The sequence below is a fragment of the Borostomias antarcticus genome (genome assembly GCF_949987555.1).
Source record: "Borostomias antarcticus genome assembly, chromosome: 8".
NCBI lineage: Eukaryota > Metazoa > Chordata > Actinopteri > Stomiiformes > Stomiidae > Borostomias > Borostomias antarcticus.
In genome coordinates, this window is record NC_140241.1 from 26719554 (window position 1) to 26725549 (window position 5996).

At 45.2% G+C, this 5996-nt stretch overlaps 1 protein-coding gene across 1 annotated transcript in view; it reads right to left on the bottom strand.

Moving 5' to 3' along the window:
* Nucleotides 1–3467: 3467 nt before the first annotated feature.
* The window catches only part of usp20 (ubiquitin specific peptidase 20), a 17761-nt gene continuing 15232 nt past the window's right edge, over nucleotides 3468–5996 (bottom strand). Inside the window, exon 25 of the mRNA XM_084442277.1 lies at nucleotides 3468–5567. The gene's annotated coding sequence lies outside the window, so the exon portion shown is untranslated. The remainder of the gene's footprint in view (nucleotides 5568–5996) is intronic.

A 5996-nucleotide genomic window follows, 5' to 3' on the forward strand; every position in this document is an offset into this window, starting at 1 on the left:
CAGACTGCGGCACTTCTGTTGGATACCACTTACGTGCGTTATCCTAAAGTCCTTGCGCTCGTATGTTTTCTCAATAAATCAGACTGGATCTCTTTGAGCGAACCTTGGCAAATCTTTTTACAGTCACTGAGAGTCTGGTGTGTGTGTGTGTATGTGTCTGGGAGTGTGGGTGGGGGGTTTATGTGTTTGTTACTGTATGGAGTAAGTTTTAGGTCAAGTGGACTACTCTGCTATGTTTTATGTACTGTGTTTGTAATTGTGTATTGTGAATTATGTATTGTGATTTTTTTTTATTCTGCCATCAACCTGACAAGGGACTACAGATGAAAATTAGCCTGTTGGCTATATCTGGCATATTTACATTTTATGTATTTATTTAAATGTTTATTAATATGTGCTGGCCCTATTTTAAATAAATAAACTAAACTAAAGATATTCTAAAAGACTTCTTCAGAGAATAACATTTCATCATTCTAGGTTTGATCATTACAAACAAAACTCAAAGTTCAACAGATTCACTACCAACAAATTCACAACCCAATCCTCATGTTGAAGTAGCACTGTTACAAATCTTTTGTAAAATAGTTCTCTACTCATAGTATTCAATTTGCCACCCAGCCATCCGACTTCGCGTGCCACTTTAGTTACAGGTATTTTATTGACTGTATTTCCTGTAACCTGTCTGAGTGATTATTCTGTATAATACGCTGGCAAGATGGCGCTGACCGTGGCAGGCATGACGTATTTTTTTTAGTTTAGTTTATTAGTATTAGGGGAGCAACCACTACAGACTTAATCTATCACTGCACTTTGCGAGTCCCGTCATGCACTGTTCTGTCCTGTCCTTGCACTTGTCCATTGTGGTGTTGTTGTAAGCACCACGGTGACAGGGGGAAAAAATCCTATGTATGTAAAGTGCAATAGCAATAAACAAATTATGATTATGATTCCAGTGCATCAAACCAGATCAGAATGGATCCTGCTGTGTCTCTGATGTCTTGTCTGGGTAAGGACGTCATCACCATCAGACTAGTCCCTTTGCATACAAAGAGCCTTGTCCGCCAATGATGCACTGGAGGTGGCAGGGGTGAGCAGGACGAGCGAGACTGCTGCTGCTGTCTGCCAGGCGGCCACACCCAAACCCAGATCCAGCTGCAGACCCCCTCTCCCCCCACCCCTCTCTCTGTCTGTAGCTCAGACACAGCACATGGCAGTCCGTCCATGTTCAGATCACAGCAGAAAGCACCACAGGCAGGCTAGGGTTTGAATGAACAACATGCTATGTTACATTATACTAGCAGTGCATATCAGAACATGCAAACTATTCTGTTGCAGTAGAGATTTGATGTGTTGTATGTCAGCTTCTCCTGCAAAATTCTAATACCGAGTCATGCAAGTTTACATGTCTGTTGTGGACTAGGACAGTTCCCCCACCATCAGGAAAATGTTGTATTGACAACTATGTATTGTATTGTAACTGCTGTATGAGATGTTATTAGAACCATGTATGCATCTAGTACAGTCTCAACGATGCATCAGAGAGTCCCACTGAAGAGTGCACAGTCACACCTCTTCAGTCCCACAGTCTGTCACAAGGACGGCGGAACACATGCTAATGTTTTGAAACAGCGGGCGTACGCATGTAGCAGTATCTGTGTTTGGCTGTGTGTGTGTGTGTGAGAGAGAGAGAGAGAGAGAGAGAGAGAGAGAGAGAGAGAGAGAGCAACGGGAGCTAGTTTCACCCAACAACAAATAAATCCTGGGTGTTCCCTCTCCCACCTACCTTCTATGCATGTTCTTTGTCCCTCTGCCCTTGTCTGGAGGACAGCCGGTGTGCAGCGTACGCTCTCCTCCGCTGTCCTGTCTTCCCTCTGAGCCTCCGTCTCTCTCCTCTTCTCCTCCCTCTCTCTCCTCTTCTCCTCCCTCTCTCTCTCTCTTCTCCTCCCTCTCTTCAGGCCCCCCCCCGTCTGCCCGTGTGGCTCGATAAAGCCACTCAGACGACTGCAGATGACATCATTGCTGGCCATTAACAGTGTCTTACTCCGTCACACACACATGCATACACTCACATGCAAACGCACACAAACAGCAGCCACAACAGTCACACACATGTTGACACGCCAAAATACGAGGATGGGTCCCATTAATTAATTTTCACTCTCAGTAGAGGTCAGTTCCCCTCAGCCTAATCAATGAGGAGTGATTGATCCTCAGGATCACCTAATGATCTTCCCATCTTTCATGCAAACAGAACGAGACTGGGGATGCTCCAGCAACAGTGTGATTATATGTCATAATGTTCTCATAGATCATTAGTCTGCACAAACACAGATTGATAGAGAGTGATAGGATGGGAATGTAATCATTAAAACATGGAGACAATAAAACAATTTCTCCCCGGGATCAATAAAGTACCTACCTACCTATTGATGGAAATGTACTAGAGCTGGCTGCTAGAAAGAACTGCCAATCATTAACATTGTCAGCTGGTTCCAGTGTGTGTGGGTGTATGACTCCTGTGTGACTGCCCGAGGGTTCCTGGAGACGGAGGTTACGACAGCGGGAGTCATGCTGCTACCCAAGGGGGGTCTAGGCATAGGGAAGTGTCCCCACCTGATAGCTGTATATGTCCCTAGGGTAAGGGTGACCGTCTCTCATGTGGTGCACAAACACTGACTCTTCAGATACGAGGGCGCCAGGCGCCTCATCCTATCTTAGTTGCAAGGCCGCATGATTGAGAAGAGAGAGAGACCGCTTTGTCTCCTCTCTGGGGGTTAAAACCACTGTTCAGTTGTATGTTCTTTGATTTGGGTTCAGCCAGCATCCAGACAGGTTCTGTGCATTAGACATTGCCATGTTCTTTTGTATGTAAAACCTTCTGGAATAAACCGCTTTTGCTTGAGACTCAAATCCCGTGTTGCAGATTCATTTGGAACACCTGAGAAAGGAGACACTGGACTGTGTGGTATATTTGGAGATTGGGGGTCCGTCTTTTATTGGAAACACAACGCAGAGCTAATCAAGGACAATAAAGAAAAGACAACGAGATTCAACACTATCTATCGTATCTAATCTATCTATATCTATCATCTAAAAGTTAGTGTATGGGGGCGCTGGCAAAGTGTGTAATGTAGTACTTAAGATAATGTAGCTACTGTATACTGTACGTAAAGTCACTTTAGGTCAAACTAAAATAATCTCATTTGTACTGCGTTCTGTCTTTATCAATGCTAACCAAACAAACAAAACAGCTCTTCCAGGTTCACTTTCACCAACTGGAGAAAAGAAAAGACACAAAGGACCACTGCAAATGAAGGAACAGGCATTTTATTAATCATGTAATCAGTCATGATTACATCAGCTTTACAGATGAGCACTCATCAGAGTGGAGATCAGCCACTGCTCAAGTCAAGTCACAGTAGTCTGACATCACTGGCATCATCACCACCACTACCACCATGTGTCAACAGCCACACAGACTACTGACAAACACGTCGCACTTTCCTTTTTGGGGGAAAAAATAAATGTTGAATCATCCTGTCCCGTAGGCGTTCAGTCAATCCCACCACAGCGATTCTCTCCCATTCGCCCCTGCCACCGCTGAAATTCAACTCTTACACGCATACATACATGAGTGTGTGTGTGTGTGTGCACGCGTGTGTGAATGTGCATGTGAACTGTGAGCAAACTTAACACAGACACATACAAAACAGACATATTTAAGACATTTTATCACTGAGAGTTTAAAAACATTGGAATATATTACTGCATCATTGCACAGGTAGTCACCACTTGGCTGTTCAAACAGTTAAGACCTGATTGTTTCTAAGGTTGGGCTGCGTTCAGGTAGCCACTGTCATTGCACTTGTCCAAACAGAAAGAATAAATACAGACACAGACATCATCTTAGAGGTGTCAACTCTGCACCACCAAGACAAAGGCTAGGCAACAATAACAACAAAGTAAATAATAACAGTTTCATTAAAATGGGACATAACTATTCTATGGTTCTCTTTTCTAAAAACTCTGGATTGACTCTTTGGACACTGGTGTGCAACTGACCAGCCTGGCCTGTCTAGTATACGCAATGTCAATTACATGGAAATAAATTGCACAACTTCCTCAGTGCAAGGCGGTGCGCGCTCGCTCACATGCCCACACGCACACACACACGTTCGCACATCTTAGTTCTGGGAAATTGGCCAGCTTAGTTAGCTAGAAACATTTTTACTGAGCTGAACTCTGTTGTACAGACAGGCTTAAAGACTTGTAACTATCATTTCACCATTTCATGGCAATCTGCAATGCTAATAAGGGTACAGTATTTCACGAGAACAGAAACCGGAACAGAAATCAGTGCTGTTTGCTTTCATCAAACTGGCTTTAACTTGAGTGCCGTCACACTGTAGTGAAACAATGCAGAATCAATCATGGCCGTTCGCAGCGATGGGAGGACGTAGGAGGACAGAAGGGCACATTGAGAGGTGTGAGGTGTGAACGCTCTTTCACTCTCTCACAGCAGAGGCCGCACTGTGGTGGCAAGGCCAGGTGTTGCGGAGGTCTCTATTGACAGATGGAAAAATCCAGGTTTCTGTCCCCCCCCCACACACACACACACACACACCTCTCTCCTCCTCCTCCCAGGCTCTCCTGACCTTAGGGCTGGGCTCAGCGCTCCTGAGGGACTCTGTATGTCTACCGTCTTCTGTGCCTATGAACCTTATAGAATCACTTATACAATGCCATGTAAACCTGCACTAGGGCACCTTGATACAATTAGCATGAGCATCAATCTAGTGGGTCTCAATAAATGAACTCTCTGAGACAGAAAGACAAACTACAGACAGTGTAGTTATGAGGACCATGAACAAATCAGTTCCTGCCGGCTCAGCACAAAACATAACAGGCTCCGACTGATGATCGACAGCACTTCTTATTTACAACAATCCATCCTTAGTCGTCTAGCAAAACAAAGGAAATAAGAGCTGAAAGGTGAGTGTCTGTTGTCCGGAGCGTCCGGCGGTGAGTTATGTGCGTGTGACAAAGTCGCCAAGCAGCAAGTTAACACGCACGTAGTGTCGTCCTCTCTGGCTCGGTCCTGGTCCGAGAGATGGCCGTCTCTGCCTCCAGCCTGTCCCACACCCCGTTCAGAACCCGGGGGTCGGGGCCTACTGGGGCTGTGACAGTCGGTCCAGTCCGGCGCCAGCGAGAGACGGTTAGCTCACAATCCAACACATAGCCAGCGAGCGACTACAGCACGGCTACCCACAGTGCTTCACACGCAGGAGGAGGTACAGGTTCTCTGTTTTCACGTTTAAACACTTTAAGATTGGTTCAATAAATAGGAAACTCCACTACAGTTAGGAGAGGAAGTATTAAGGTACCACTATGTCTTCTGCTCACGCGCGCGGGCGCCGGGCTGATTAAAAGACACGTCGCTACGTTTTAACAAAGTGCTCATGACAAGACTTCTTCTTTTTCTTCCTCTTCACCCAGGTGCAAATCCCTCCTCAACTCCTGAGAGGGGGAGTGGAAGAGGGGGTGGAGAGGAGGAAGAGTGAGACAACCTGGGAGAGAGAGAGAGAGAGAGAGGAGAAGGATAATGAACCAAGAAGGAATGGCTTCCTGGAACAGCTCTGGGCTGTGAAGATGTTTTCCCATAGACATACATGGGGAATGAAATGGCTGGGGGGGGGGGGGTTCTGGGTATCACACAAAGTCAAAAAGGACTTGAATTATCAAGTTTTAAATCATGGGTCCATTTTTATTTAGAAGCCACCGAGAGACAGACTTTACAGCTGTTTCTTCCCACATGTATGTCTATGGCAGCGGCGCACTGGCCTGTGGGAAAAAGGGACAGAAAACACTACTGCGCTTTAGAGGTGGTGAAAAAATTATCTCGATTCTATTCTCTACGATTCTATTCTATTCGATTATCGATCGATTCATACATTCCGGAAAAAATGTTTTTCATAAAAAAAAAAAAAGAGGTTTTA